General features: G+C 47.4%; 1 protein-coding gene across 28 annotated transcripts in view; it reads left to right on the top strand.

Moving 5' to 3' along the window:
* The window catches only part of MSI2 (musashi RNA binding protein 2), an 833,820-nt gene that overhangs the window by 643,921 nt on the left and 174,285 nt on the right, over nucleotides 1–15,614 (top strand). The window lies entirely within an intron of this gene.

Genomic DNA, 15,614 nt, shown 5'->3' with positions numbered 1-15,614 from the left:
GGAGATACTTCCAGAGATTCAAGCGAGGTTCTTACGTAACATCCATTTGGCAGAGTTGGCAGACCTCCAGCCACCGTGGGTTCACACTCTCAGGGGCTGGCGGAGCGAGACCAACACAGTGAGAACAGGAATTAACAATTTGATGCCCTTCCTCAAGGGGAAGGTCAAAAAGCTTAGCAAGACTGCAAGCGTTCTGATGAAAAAATTGATGGCTGCTGAGTCAGTGAAGACCCCGCCAAGCAAGGGGGAAGCATGGGTAGCTGCATCAACCTTAGCATTCCCTTCATTGAGAGGCCCAGGGAGAGAAGAATGGCAACGAATGTGCACCATGAAAAAAGCATGTTTGCATTCGAAGAGGAGTTATTGCCGAGATTAAAAAGAGATAAAAGATTACGATCTAGAGATGGGGAGAGATAAACATGAGGAAGTCCTGCAAGCAAGCGAACCATGTATTGTGTGTCTGCTATGATGTTAAGAGCAGAAAGGAAATGTTTGAAAGGCCAGAATAATTGCAGCCAGCTCAGCCCTTTGTGCAGAGGCTTGGCCAGCAGTGTAAAGAGTTTGCCAAGCCCCTGCAGGAGTTTTAAAAACAATTGCGCCTCTTGTTTTCATGGGCGCTCCCTGTAAGGGAGTTGGGAAAAGGAGACTTTTGATCTTTAAAGGATTATTTGCAAAGAGAATGAGACGAGGATCTTTAGGGAGATGAAAAGAAATCTGCCCCACAAAATCTGCCACAGCATATTGTAGAAGAGAAGAATGCTGAAAAGCTAGAGAAAATGCATGCTTTGTAAGAAGATGAGAAATTTTAATTAGGCCAATGGCCCCACAGACAAGGGCCAGCTCATGTCCCTGTGCAATAAGAAGAGCCATAAGGTCAGGAAGGGAATTGTGACTGCCAGAAGGGGTGTGAGGGCAGAACAGCCATTCCAAAAAGAAAAGATGAGAAGTCTGAGCAGATGTAGTCATAAGCAAGGGAGAGATTTGTTTGATAGGATTTTTTGTAAGCTTGGAAGTCTGGAGGGATTTGATCTACAAAAGTTTGACTAAGAATTAGTGACACCTGGTGAAAGGTTTTACACACTTCTGGAGAGGGGACAATTATATCCTTCAGGGCTTTGCCCAGAGTAAGCAAATGAAACAGGGGACCTAACAGGTCTGTTGATAACAGAAAAGATGAATGAAGCCAGTTGAGCATTCCTAAGAACTGTTGTAAAGCAACTAAAGTTAAAGGTTTCGGCCACTGAAGATAAGGAAGGTGGGGAATAGCAGTCTGTGCTAAAAGACATCTGCCAAGATAGAGAGCCTCCCTGGGAGAAATGCGATGGGGAACTGGAAAAAATGTCTCCTTGTCCAGAGGCATGGGAGGAGGGGGCAGGGGGGAGATGAACAGATAGACAAAGCAGACAAGGCTGAATAGAGTTGAGGAGCAACAGGAATGGTCCATCTTTAGGTGTAAGAGAGGCAGAAGAAGAAACAGGACAGATACAATCAATGGCAAAATGGCATTGATGTCAAGTGTGGGGAATTTGAACAGAGGCATGAGGTTCTTTATGTAAAAGTTTCCCTATTCTTTCCCAGTCTCTAATCCCTTTTCTGGGTACCAGGGACATTGCCTATAGTCCCAAGTAATTCTTGAATGTGTCGTCAGAAGTGGACACAGAAAACTTAACTCTAACATGTTCCCTCTGAGGTTGTGTCAGAGTTGAACCCACAATCACCAATGAGGGGTCGTGAAGATGACGAAGTGCACTGCAGAGCCAATGCCAGGGGTTTTTGAGCGGGTGATGGTAGGTAAGAGATTGCAGATACACAAACAGATATCCAACACAGATGTAGTTCAGCAGTGGAATAGGTGGTGGACTAGGAAGGAGGTGGTGAGCTCCCTCTCACTGTCAGTCTTCAAGCAAAGGTTGGATACACACTTTTCTTAGATGTTTTAGGATGCTTTGGGTTGATCCTGCATTGAGCAGGGGGTTGGGCTAGATAGCCTGAATGGCCCCTTCCAACTCTATGATACTATGATTCTATGATATCTGGAGGGAAAATAACAAGGTCTGCCAAGCTCTGCTGGGCCCCTTCAAACCCTGCTTCTTTATTAAGCACTCTCACAAACATGTTTCACATTTGTAATCTTTAGCTACAAGAACACACGCTTCTTTTGCATGCCTAAGCGTATCAGTTTTCCCTTGCGCTTTGCAGTTACAGCTGATGTATGCAGTTTAAACAATCTTTAACCACTCCTGCGGAGCGGATTAAATAAAGGAGTAAGGGCTAAAGGGGAGGAGATAGGGCGGGCTCTTTCCGGGATAAAAACTTGGAGAGCCCAATCAGGAGCCACAAAGCGGCTCCTGATTGGGCCCTCCGAGTGTCACTCGAGGGCCAAGCAGCCAAGCAGCCTGGCCGGGGAGGCGCCGCTCAGAGGAAGAAGACTTCCCCAGCGGTAAGTCCTCCGGCCGGCTTCCCAGGGAGCCTTTTGCCGGGCCCTGTGGCAGGCTCGCCTTGGGCCACAAAGCTCACTCCCGCCGTTCCGAGCCTTCTGCCAGGCCCTGGGGCAGCCGAGCCTGCCCCTGGGCCCGGCAGTAGGCCGCAGAGCCCACCGCCCCCATCTGGAGCCTTCTGCTGGGCTCTGGGGCAGGCTCACCTGTCCCTGACCCTGGCAGAAGGCCACAAAGCCCCCTTTCAGGCCACCTACCTTACTCTGTTCCTCCCTTCCTCCCAGCATTCCCTTTATCCTTCCCTTCCTCCCAGCATTCCCTTTGTTTTTCCCTTCCTTCCTTCCTTCCTCCCTCTCTCCCATCTGCCTCTTTCTGGCTACCTGTTTCTCTCCCTCTTCTTCTGTCTCTATCTTCCTCCCTTTCTTTCTGACTTTCTCTCTGTCTCTCTTTCTCCTTTTCCTCCTTCCTTCGCCCCATCCCTCCACCCACCCACCATGCTAGGGCCCGCTGTATTTTGGCCACAGCGGGCTTAATATCTAGTACACATTATATCTAAGCTGTTGCATAAGATCATGCAGGATGGGGCAGAAGTTCTATTAGTGGCTCCTCATTGGCCGCAGAGGCCTTGGTTCTCCATTATGGTTTAGCTCTCAGTAGCAGACCCAGTAATTCCAGATCTGCTGTATCAAGCACTCTGTGGCACCCTCATCCAGAGTTGCTCAAGCTGGCCACTTGGAAACTGAAAGGGTATTGCTACTAAATAGTTGCTACAGCTTAGAGGTCATTAACACTATTCTGGCATCTAGGAAACAGTCTACCACCAAAATTTACAATTCTATCTGGAAGGCCTTTATTCAGTGTTGCAGGTGCAAGAAGCTCTTCCCCAAATGAAGGATGTCCTCCAGGACGGAGTCTTTTGAGAGGGCCACTGCACTCCATAGGCCCAGTCTACAGTTCTGCTGTCAGTAAAAGGGATACTAGAAACCCACACATAGCTAGATTTCTCAAGGGGATAGCCAAAGGTCTTTTCTGAGCTTCATTGTTCTCAAGAGATTATAGAATCATAGAATCATAGAGTTGGAAGGGGCCATACAGGCCATCTAGTCCAACCCCCTGCTCAACACAGGATCAGCCCAAAGCATCCTAAAGTATCCAAGAAAAGTGTGTATCCAACCTTTGCTTGAAGACTGCCAGTGAGGGGGAACTCACCACCTCCTTAGGCAGCCTATTCCACTGCTGAATTACTCTGACTGTGAAAACTTTTTTCCTGATATCTAGCCTATATCGTTGTACTTGAAGTTTAAACCCATTACTGCGTGTCCGTTCCTCTGCAGACAACGGGAACAGCATCCTGCCCTCCTCCACGTGACAACCTTTCAAATACTTAAAGAGGGCTATCATGTCCCCTCTCAACCTCCTTTTCTCCAGGCTGAACATTCCCAAGTCCCTCAACCTATCTTCATAGGGCTTGGTCCCTTGGCCCCAGATCATCCTCGCCGCTCTCCTCTGTACCCTCTCAATTTTATCTACGTCTTTCTTGAAGTGAGGCCTCCAGAACTGCACACAGTACTCCAGGTGTGCTCTGACCAGTGCCGTATACAATGGGACTATGACATCTTGTGATTTTGATGTGATGCCCCTGTTGATACAGCCCAAAATGGCATTTGCCTTTTTTACGATTGATGGCTTCAGACAGCTCTCTTTACCTGAAGTGGACAAGTTGCTGGGGTCAGTCAGGGCTACCACTTGCCCCCTGAATCCCTGGCCATCTTGGCTCCTCAAAGGAGGTGGCCAACGGATAGGAGGTCTGGGATATTATCAGCCTCTCCTTGTCTACTGGGGCTGCTTAATGGGGCAGTGGTTCACTCTCTGCTTAAGAAACCATTTCTGGACCAGCGGGACCGAGCCAGCTACCTCCCAGTTTCACATTTGGTGTTTGTAGGTAAGGTAGTTGAAAGGGCCATGGCGGACCAGCTCCTGGCATTCTTGGAAGAAATTGTGGCTCTTGACCCATATCAGTCTGCCTTCTGTCCTGGCCATGGGGTGGAGACGGTGCTGGTCACCCTGATGGATGACCTTCATCACCAACTGGATCGGGGCAGGTTGGCCTTTGCTTGTTCTGTTAGATGTGTCAGCCACTTTTGATATGTTCGACCATGAACCACTGTCCCACTGCTTCACCAGGACAGGGATATGGGGCACAGTCCTTAGCTGGTTATGCTCCTTTCTCCATAACTGGACCCAGAGGGTCCCACCCTTGCTCCCTTCACCCAGGGACATGTTTTTAAAAAAGAGAACTGCCTGGAGGAATGAATAGGTGTAAAAGCGTGCAGGCAAAGCCAAAAAATATTTTTCCTAAAAGTTGTCACACAAAGCATACCTCTCTAAAGTCCCCCCCCCAAAAAAATCAGGAACAATATTATTTTTTAAGTATCCTCGTGATTCCACAATGGGTGACATTTAAAAAGCACTATGAATCTATTATTAAAATCTATTACAATCTATGCTTAATTCAAAGCTTTTCCACTGCTATCCTGTGCAGTCCTCATGAGTGTCTACACAGATGACCACTTGATGAACAACAGTTACAAGTAAATGTAGACTTGTTTTTCAGATCTCCAGATAGCGGGCAGTTATCCTGCATTCCAGAGATCAGTGCTAGCAGCAACTCTAGCTCCACATTGGAATGAAAATCTGTAGCAGGCTAAAGACCTTAACAGCTATCTGTGGATCACACTGAGAAGAGCAGGATTGTTTGGCCTCTACTGTCCCTGATGTGTGAGGGAGGAGTGTAGAAGAGGTTGTGCTGTACAAAGCATGTTTGATGGTTGATGTAGGTCTGTACTTTCACAGGCCAGAAGTTCTCTCTTCAAGGGAGGTAATCAAGGCAAAGCCTTGATTTTTCAGTTTAGTGACAAGTGATAATTACTGCAAGATTGATCATTCGCCAGAAGTACTGAAGCAAATAAATTGCTCAGTACCCGTTGCAAGGCAAGAATGGCGGCTAAATGGAAAATGAAAACTAGGCTGGCCTGTTCATAATTTGGCTTGATGGGCATGGTGTTAATGTGCTATTGATATTCAACCAGTCAGTTTCCCCCCGTGCGGATCAGGCTCAGACTCGTTAGAGCAGAGCTGGGCATCACAGTGGCAAATGAAGAGGAAAATTGAAGTAATGCTGTATTATAAATTTATGATTTCATCTGCCTGACCTCGAGAAATATTCTGTGATGGAATATATGAATGAGAACTGGGATCCAGCCAGCTGTATATTTTGTCTTTGTTGTTGAAAGTGATGCAGTTTCAAGACATGGGGGAGCAAGGGATGGTGGAGTTCCAAATGTCCTTTTCGTGTTTGCTAATCCTTGTTGATTGCCCTCAAGTCTTTGCTTTTAAATTTATCCAAGTTTTGTAGATTTTGAATTTTGGCCAAGGTTGTTTTCCCTCTAGTTATCTCCTAGTCTTGAAACTTCACAACAGATAAAGTCCCATGATCCCTTGGAGACTGAAACACATAGAGACTGAAATTTACACAGTCTGTGCACTGGACCCCAGTGAAAGGGTAATGTGCAAGGTCCAAGGTTAGGAGTTGAGGCATTCAACATTACCTGGGCAGCCCATTTTAAGACAGGAAAAGCTGCTTGAGCATATATTTCCACACATCTGTAGAAATAGTGTTACACCAGCCGAATTGCACCTCTGGGCCCCTCCTTATCTTTTTCCTGTCTCACTCTTCTCTGCTGCCTTTTCGCACTTCTCACCCTCCAGATGCCTGCTTGAAATGGCAGAAGAGAACAACGTGCTTTACATTTGACTCTCTTCCGCCTGTCAATCAAGCCAGGCAACCAATCCCCTTTCTCAATGTTTTAAAGGGTCCGCAATGCCCGCTAATTTTTAAAAAATTCAATAAGCTTTCTAGTAGTCTAGGTGTGCCCCTCCTCTCTCTGGCATTTCCCTGCCAAAACAATCACATGGCCAGGAGGAAGGATGCTACTCCCTCAATTCTCTCCATGCTGCTGCTGGGGACCCCAAGAAACTAAGTTTACAGAGAGTTCACAGTGGGGCAGTAGGGATGGATGTGTATCTGCACAGAACATCACTTGATTAGGTAAAGGTATCCCCTGTGCAAGCACCAAGTCATGTCTGACCCTTGGGGTGACACCTTCTAGCGTTTTCATGGCAGACTCAATACGGGGTGGTTTGCCAGTGCCTTCCCCAGTCATTACCGTTTACCCCCCAGCAGCAAGCTGGGTACTCATTTTACCGACCTCGGAAGGATGGAAGGCTGAGTCAACCTTGAGCCGGCTGCTGGGATCGGACTCCCAGCCTCATGGGCAGAGCTTTCAGACTGCATGTCTGCTGCCTTACCACTATGCGCCACACAACAGTTAAATAGAAGTGCAACCTTGTTTTCATCTTTGTGGCTTCTGTGCAGCCCCAGATGGGGAGATTAGCAAGCTCACTGAGTAAAGGAGGTGGATGGGAATCTCTCAAAGGAAGAAGCCACAGAGGTTGACTTCTACAACATTTGCTCGGCATCACATATTGACCTTCACCCACAACCGTATCATAATGGAACAGCAAACTCTCTACAAGTGTACCAACTGGCATGCATAGATGAGTGTGATAAAGAAAAACATCATTCTTTTAAACAGCCACGATGCGTGATGAGTCAGTAAACTACCATGCACTCATAAAAGATTGTGATAGCTTCCACTGACCCACAAGGATGGGAGTGTGAGGACATTGACCATCTGTGACATGAGGCCAGAAAGATGGTCTCTGATAGGAGCTTCTCTTCAAGGCATTAGGCTGTGAAAACTTAGTGGATGTTGTTGGTGTTGATGATGATGTTAAATTTATTTACCGCCACTTCTGGAACCAGCTCGTGGCAGGTTACAATTGCCCTTAACTAAAACCCCAGTATGAGCCTCTTGTGGCGCAGAGTGGTAAGGCAGCCGTCTGAAAGCTTTGCCCATAAGGCTGGGAGTTTGATCTAGTAGTCCCTTCACCCCCTCATCTCCACCCCTCATCTTCAAATCGTATAATGCAGTGGCCCCCAACCCTTGGTCCGGGGACTGGTCCCGGTCTGTGGATCAGTTGGTACCTGGCCCGGTCCCGGTCCGTGGATCACTCGGTACCTGGTCGCAGCTCCTCCTCGTCCTCCTCCCCGGTTAGAAAAGACTACCTAAGATCCAGTGTGACAAATGCATTATCCCGGTCCTGGCCCGGCCCGGTCCCGGTCTGTGGATCAGTCGGTACCTGGCAGCGGCTCCTCCTCTTCCTCCTCCCCGGTTAGAAAAGACTACCTCAGATCCAGTGTGACAAATGCATTATCCCGGTCCTGGCCCGGCCCGGTCCCGGTCCGTGGATCACTCGGTACCTGGCCGCAGCTCCTCCTCGTCCTCCTCCCCGGTTAGAAAAGACTACCTCAGATCCAGTGTGACAAATGCATTATCCCGGTCCGGTCCCGGTCCGTGGATCAGTCGGTACCTGGCAGCGGCTCCTCCTCTTCCTCCTCCCCGGTTAGAAAAGACTACCTCAGATCCAGTGTGACAAATGCATTATCCCGGTCTGGTCCCGGTCCGTGGATCACTCGGTACCTGGCAGCGGCTCCTCCTCTTCCTCCTCCCCGGTTAGAAAAGACTACCTCAGATCCAGTGTGACAAATGCATTATCCCGGTCCTGGCCCGGCCCGGTCCCGGTCCGTGGATCACTCGGTACCTGGCAGCGGCTCCTCCTCTTCCTCCTCCCCGGTTAGAAAAGACTACCTCAGATCCAGTGTGACAAATGCATTATCCCGGTCCTGGCCCGGCCTGGTCCCGGTCCGTGGATCACTCGGTACCTGGCAGCGGCTCCTCCTCTTCCTCCTCCCCGGTTAGAAAAGACTACCTCAGATCCAGTGTGACAAATGCATTATCCCGGTCCTGGCCCGGCCCGGTCCCGGTCCGTGGATCACTCGGTACCTGGCAGCGGCTCCTCCTCGTCCTCCTCCCCGGTTAGAAAAGACTACCTCAGATCCAGTGTGACAAATGCATTACCCCACTGACCCCAAAATGAGCCCTTAATAAGGAACAAAATAGTATCTGATTCAAAATGGCACTTTGTCGTGAATTTTTGTTACAGTGGATATTATCTTGGATGGAGTTGCATTTGATCACTCTTATTCAAAATAAACAATTTGCAGAATGTACCTCTGCATGACACAGTGAATTTCCAAGCAGAGTGAAGCAATGTTCAGAAGACAAATGGACATTGTCTGCATTTAAATACAACACCTTGTATTCCCAGAGGTCCCTTTGTGTTGCATGTTCAGATCCATCCATGATTAGTAATCAAAATTCATCCAAGTGTTTAAATAATTATTAATAGAAGCCAATATGAATGTTTAAATCTCATCCAAAATGGAAGGGCAGACAATGTTTGGCAAAAGACTGAACTTGTTGCATTGCAGCACAACAACTTTGGGCAAATGAATATAATTTAAAGGTATGAACACCAAAACACATTTCCTGTAAGGGTTGGTAAAGGTCTGACTCAAAAAATAAACTTTCTTAGGCATAGAATGTCTCAATTCTAGTTCAGATAGTGTGCTTTCAGCTATCAAAGGTTTGAATCACAGTACAAATTGTATTTATAGTTAAAATATTACTGTCATGGTTGAAGATCTCTGACCACTTTAAACCAGCAAGCCTGCCTCCCTAGGTTGTCTGTTTTCCCTGCCTATAAACAATTATATTTTACTAGGGCCAAGCCATTGCATTCAATCAAAGACAGCAAAGCCAACCACCTGCTCTCTAGATCCATGTCTATTATGGCTACTAAAAACATCCGACATAAGAGTAGTAGCCCTCCTCCACCTCTACCTTTCAACAGGAGAATTCCTGAAGGTTTGACCACTACTTAAAAAATCTTCTCTGGATCCACAACAGCCATCCAATTATCGCCCCGTCTCGCGGTCATGGACCAATTGTCAGCATACTTGGAAGAAGCTTCGGTCCTAGACCGGTTTCCGGCCTGGCCATGGGGTAGAGACAGTGCTAATCGCCCTGATGGACGACCTCCATCGCAAGCTGGACTGGGGCGGGACAGCGCTGCTTATTAGATCTCTCAGCAGCGTTCGACACAGTAGATCATGAGCTTTTAGCTCATCGCCTTGCCGATGCCGGGATCAGAGGGTTTCAACCTTCAATGGCTGATCTCCTTTCTCCGGAATCGTGGACAGAGTGTAGCATTAGGAGAGAGCTCATCAAACCGTCACCAACTGGCTTGTGGAATCCCCCAAGGGGCAATACTCTCTCCAACTCTATTTAACATCTTTATGCACCCTCTTGCCCAACTGGTGCGGAGGTTTGGGCTGAGTTGTCACCAATATGCTGATGACACCCAACTCTTCCTCCTGATGGATGGCCACCCTGACTCTCCCCTAGAAACATTAGCCAGCTGCCTGGAAGCAGTGCTGGAGTGGCTCAAGCAGAGTGGTCTGAAGCTCAACCCTTCAAAGACGGAGATCCTGTGGCTGGGCAGGAAAGCTCCAAGCGAGGAAGCGTGCCTACCTAATCTGAATGGAGTGCAGCTAACAGTGGCCCACTCCACCAGAAACCTGGGAGTGATACTTTATGCCTCCCTCTCCATGGAGGCTCAGATCATGATGGTAGCACGGCTGGCATTTTACCACCTTCGCCAAGCCAAACTACTAGCACCCTACTTAGCCCCGGAACACCTAGCCATAGTGATCCACGCGATGGTCACCTCTAGGCTGGACTTCTGTAACTCGCTCTACACTGGCCTACCCTTATCCTTGATCCAGAAACTACAATTAGTCCAGAACACGGCTGCCAGGGTCCTCACAGTAACACCTCGGAGGTCCCACATCCAGCCCATCCTTCAGCAACTGCACTGGCTCCCAGTTGAATTCCGGATCAGGCTTAAGGTTTTGGTTATCACCTTTAAGGCCATACACGGGCTGGGCCTAGTATACATGAGGGATCGCCTCTCCGTCTACACCCCTCCAAGAGCCTTGCGCTCTACTACCTCCAACCTCCTGGTGGTCCCTGGCCCCAAGGAAGCCCGCTTGACCTCAACCAGGGCCAGAGCTTTCTCCATTCTGGCCCCCACCTGGTAGAACGAGCTCCCAGAGGAGATCAGGGCCCTGACAGAACCCAAACAGTTCCGCAGGGCCTGCAAAAGGGAGCTCCTCCACCAGGCATTTAGTTGAGGTTGACCCGGACCATAGCTTCCAATTGGCCCTCAGGCCCCCCCGCCTCCTATTATGACCGCCACTAATCTGGCTAACCCACTGGGTCCCAGTAAGAGTTGAGCTGAGGCTCCTTTGCAGTTCTATCTTATTATTACTGCAGTTATCATGTTGGAGTTATTATTGCTGTATTGTTATTGCTGTTGTCACATGTGTTTCCTTATGTTATCTGTACCTATTTCCTGTTCCCTGTAAACCGCCCTGAGCCTTTGGGGGAGGGTGGTATATAGAAAGAAAGAAAGAAAGAAAGAAAGAAAGAAAGAAAGAAAGAAAGAAAGAAAGAAAGAAAGAAAGAAAGAAAGAAAGAAAGAAAGAAAGAAAGAAAGAAAGAAAATCCATCAATCAATCAAATACCTTTATTGGCATAATCATCTTTAACCGCTCCTGCGACTACCGCTTCTTTCCAGGAGGCGGGAATGGAACCGCTGGATTTATTTTGGTAAAAAGAGAAGCAAAGAGAGGGGCCTAGTAGTTGCCAAATTTTTGAAAGATTTCTGGTGGAAGAGCATCAGGGTCAGGCTCCTTGCCATGTCGGAGTTTGGAAATGAGGTCTCTTTCATTTTTTTCAACAGGGATCCAATGTGGAGACCCGAATGTTAACAATTCTTCATTCCCATCAGGTGGCAGGTTGGAGTCACAGAAAACTTTGGAAAAATGGTCAACACAAGATTCCATATTAATGGTGGCGTTTGGAGCAGATCGGGTGCCACCGAGGCCCTGGCCCACGAGTTGCCAGAACAGCCGATTGTCTCGAGAATGGGGAGCCCATGTGAGGTTATCCCAGGCCTTGAATAGGGCTAGTTGTTTTTTGGAGTTAATCAGGCTGTAAAATTTCTTTTTGGGTTTGAAATATTCAGTGAACCCTTCAGGTGTGTTTATATGTTTACTATAACAAAACAATTTCCTCAGCTTCTGTTTCTCAGTCCTACAGTGATTATCAAACCAGCAGTGTGTAGAGTCAGTGGGGTGTGGTTTATAACGGGAAGACTTGTTCTGGCACAGTTCAGCTGATTGAGTAGCAATGGTTGAGTAGTTTAGAAGAGTGTCCTTGATAGTATTGGCTGTTACCACGGACTGAGGAAGCACAAGGGAGGCATTTTTGTCAAGGAAGTCATGGGCTCACTCCTCAGATTTGGTAGACCATCTGTAAGAGATAATCTGTTTGGCTGTAGCATGAGTGGACAGAGGTTCAGGGCAGTTTGGGCTTCTTAAGATTAAGGTTAGTGGGAGATGGTCGCTCTCCGTGCGTACGCCAACCTGAAAATTGATTATGTTTCCTTTCAGGGTACAGGGCATGATAATATAATCGATGACACTTGCCCCACGTCTTGACCTGAACGTGAACTCGTCCGACATGTCTCCTATGCTATGTCCATTTAATAGAATTTTATTTGCAGGGAGACAATGACCAATCAAATGGTGTGCTGCTTTATTTAGCTCTTTGTCTTTGGAAGCTCGGGAGAAAGAGTGGGTATCTGAGCAGACTTCATCTGGGTTTAAACCAATGAACTTACATAGGTCCATGTTGTTTGCACCCAGTCTTGCGTTGAAATCTCCACCAATTATTGTGGGTGCCGTAGGAAATTTTTGTTCAAGAGTTGTTATATAGTTTGAAAGGCGGGTCTAGTTGTCCTCTAGCTGGGACAGCTCATCTGTGGGGGGCAAGTAAACATTTACCAAAATAATGGAAGCTTTTGCTGCTTCAAGGTAGGTGGCCTGAGCGAGAGGAGCACAGCGGTCCAAACTTATAGGAGATAGGCAAAGAGAGTTTGAGTTTGAGATGAAGGTGCAGAGACCCGCTTTGGGGCGACCTGTTTTGTTTGATCTGTGAGCAGGAGAAGGGAAAGCCATGTATCCAGGAAGAGAAATGTCCTCACATGTCCAAGTTTCTTGGAGCATAATCACCTCGAAGCTTGAAAGGAAGGATCTAAAATCAGGATCCGATATGTTTAGTTTCCAGCCAGATATATTCCAGGACAGTAAGTTTAGGGACGGCTTGTTGAGCATTCAGGAATATAACAGGCACTAGATGGGGGGGGGGAGAACTCTGCGGATGGCCTCTCCCTCCCCCCAGGCCATGGAAAGGCTACAGGCTAGAGGCCCCCAGGCAGGGGCAGCTCTCATGCAGTAGGGATCTGTAGCTTCTGAGACTCAGAGAGAAGTAGAAGGAGGAGGGGGTGGTCAGGGGTGGGGAACAGAAGGCAATTGGCTGGCCACTGGACAGACAGGCAAGCTGGTTGGAGGCCATGAGTTGGAGTGGCACTTGAGTTGGAGTGGCACTCAGGGGCCTTGAGTTGGAGTGGCACTTAAGCCATGAGACAGGCTCCTCCTCCAAGACCTTACCAAAAATATATTATGTGGAACAGATTGCAGACTTCCTGCAAAAAGTGGATGGTGATGTACAATTTCCTCACTTTCACTGTGTTATCCTCATAACAACTCTGTGAAGCTGGTTGGGTGTTCTGGTTGCAGACTCACAGCAGACAGACAGAGGTAGTTTCTAAACACCAGAGTTTACCAGGATACAGTTTCAAAGGTCCAATACTAGTTAAATGTATCTCACAGCTTCATGTTAAAAGGAGAATCCAAAAGCAGAGTGTCTTACACGCTAGGGTCAGACGCAAGGAAATAGTCCAGAGCTTAGGTTGAGAGGTCAGTGGCAAGTTACTTCCGTGCAAGGGTATTCATGTGCTCATCTTCTAACATTGTGTATGCCAACAATGCCCTTTGGCTCTCTACGTAGGGCAAATAGGTCAAAACCTCCGCCAAAGGAGCTAAAGGTAAAGGTATCCCCTGTGCAAGCACCGAGTCATGACTGGCCCTTGGGGTAAGGCCCTCCAGCGTTTTCATAGCAGACTCAATATGGGGTGGTTTGCCAGTGCCTTCCCCAGTCATTACCGTTTACCCCCCAGCAAGCTGGGTACTCATTTTACTGACCTCGGAAGCATGGAAGGCTGAGTCAACCTTGAGCTGGCTGCTGGGATCGAACTTCCAGCCTCATGGTCAGAGCTTCAGACTGCATATCTGCTGCCTTACCACTCTGCGCCACAAGAGGCCAAAGGAGAAATCCTCTAAAGGATAAATGGATACCTATCTGATATCAGGATTCACAAGACTGAGTAACCTGTAGGAGCACACTTCAACCTCCCAGAGCACTAAACGATCTAAAAGTAGCTGTTTTATTGGGGAGCAGACTAGAAAGGGAAATTGCTGAGTTGTAAGTTATTGCAACACTCAGAATAATGGAGTCCACAGAACTCAACAGGAATATTGGTTTCTTATTTCACTACATATGCTAACTGTTGTATTTGTAGACCTAGCGATGGTGGCCATTACTTCCATTGTGACTGAGCCAGCTCTCCAGTCAGCATGTCAGCATTTGTTGGTCCCTTCCCTGGAGGTCGGGTACTGAAGGGAAAGAATGATTTCAGGCAGCTTGTCCTCCCTTTGAAGGCTGGGCCCCACTGCAGTGATTTTAGGCAGTTACTTCCAGGGCTGCCTCAGCACACTCAGCACAGTGTTATATGTATGTGTTCAGAGACTAGGGCCCATTCTGTTTCAGTTTCAGTGTGCTTTTGCTGCTATATTTTCCTGTGCAGAGCAGGATAATCTACTTCTAAAGTGCACTGAAAATGCATTATCCAACATGTGCGGAACGGGCCCTGGACACTGGGAGTACATTTCAGCTCTTAATTGATCCAGAGGACTGAAACTGAAACAAGAACCACCTCCCTCAAAACAATGTAGGACAATAGCAACTTCCTGCCAGTGCACGTTATAGGTCAATTTCAGAACAAACTCATTGAATCTGGCAGTAAGGAACGCGTTGGCCAATCACAATAGCAGGATTGCAATCCTGCCTCAGACCTCAAGCTCAAGTCCTCAACAGGTCTACAAACACAACTTCCCTTCCCTCTAAGATAGTAATTTAGCAAGTGACGCACAAAGCCTTGTGGTCAGTGACAGTGGTGAAAGGCTGGCCAGAGACACTGACATGGATTTTTTTTCATTCCTGCATTGGTGTTTTGTTTGTTTGTTTGTTTTTGGGGGGGTGTCTCAGTACCTTAGAGCTGGGATCAATAAAGAGCTAAAATGAACTCTCAGTGCTCTGGTCTCTGATCCTATAGACTTAACACTAACCTCATTCATCCTTTATATCTGCATTCCTAAAGATCCCCCAGAAGAGCCATGTGTCGTCTTTATTTGATTTTATTTATTTGGAATAATAATATAATTGAATAAGAGATTGTAATGTAATTTGGAATGGGAGATTAGTATGTGTTTCTCTTGTCTCAGGACAAGGGACAAAAATCTACAAAGTCAGACATCCCACATAAGGGAAGAGGTTCCTGACATTGCCTCCATGTTTGGGGGGAGATGGAGTGTAATGACAGGGTCTCAGCATTTCATGACTGGGGATGCATTTGTCTATTAGTCCCTAATCTTGATATTTTGCTTCCTTTACTATGTTCCCCCCCCCCAAGTTTATTCATTCATTCATTCAATTTATATACCACCACTCACCATAATGTCTCAGGGTGATGTTGAACCCAAACAAATGATAGCCATATAAACTTAATTTTTTATTCTTGTTATCTGTTAAATATCTTCATTATTCTGTGAATATTAATTTATTGCTCACCTTCCGCCTATATGTATAGACTGGTAATTCCCATGTTATTATTTCTCTTAACATGTGGGAAACTGAGTGGAGGGTGGAGCATGTCTGACCCCTGGACAATATCCAGATTCAAATCCAGGGCAATCAGGGTGCGGCCAGGTTGGACCGGCCCCTACGCATGCCAACCTGCCTAACCACCTGTTTGCCTCTCGACAGCCTGGCCACAAACGAACCTGCTGCCAGAGGCAGCATGTCTCCAATGCCCCGCCACTCCACATGGCCAGCAGCAGCGGAGAGCAGG

The sequence above is a fragment of the Paroedura picta genome, chromosome 15 (genome assembly GCF_049243985.1).
Source record: "Paroedura picta isolate Pp20150507F chromosome 15, Ppicta_v3.0, whole genome shotgun sequence".
In the NCBI taxonomy this organism is placed as follows: Eukaryota; Metazoa; Chordata; class Lepidosauria; order Squamata; family Gekkonidae; genus Paroedura; species Paroedura picta.
This window is presented reverse-complemented; position numbering and strand designations above follow the sequence as displayed.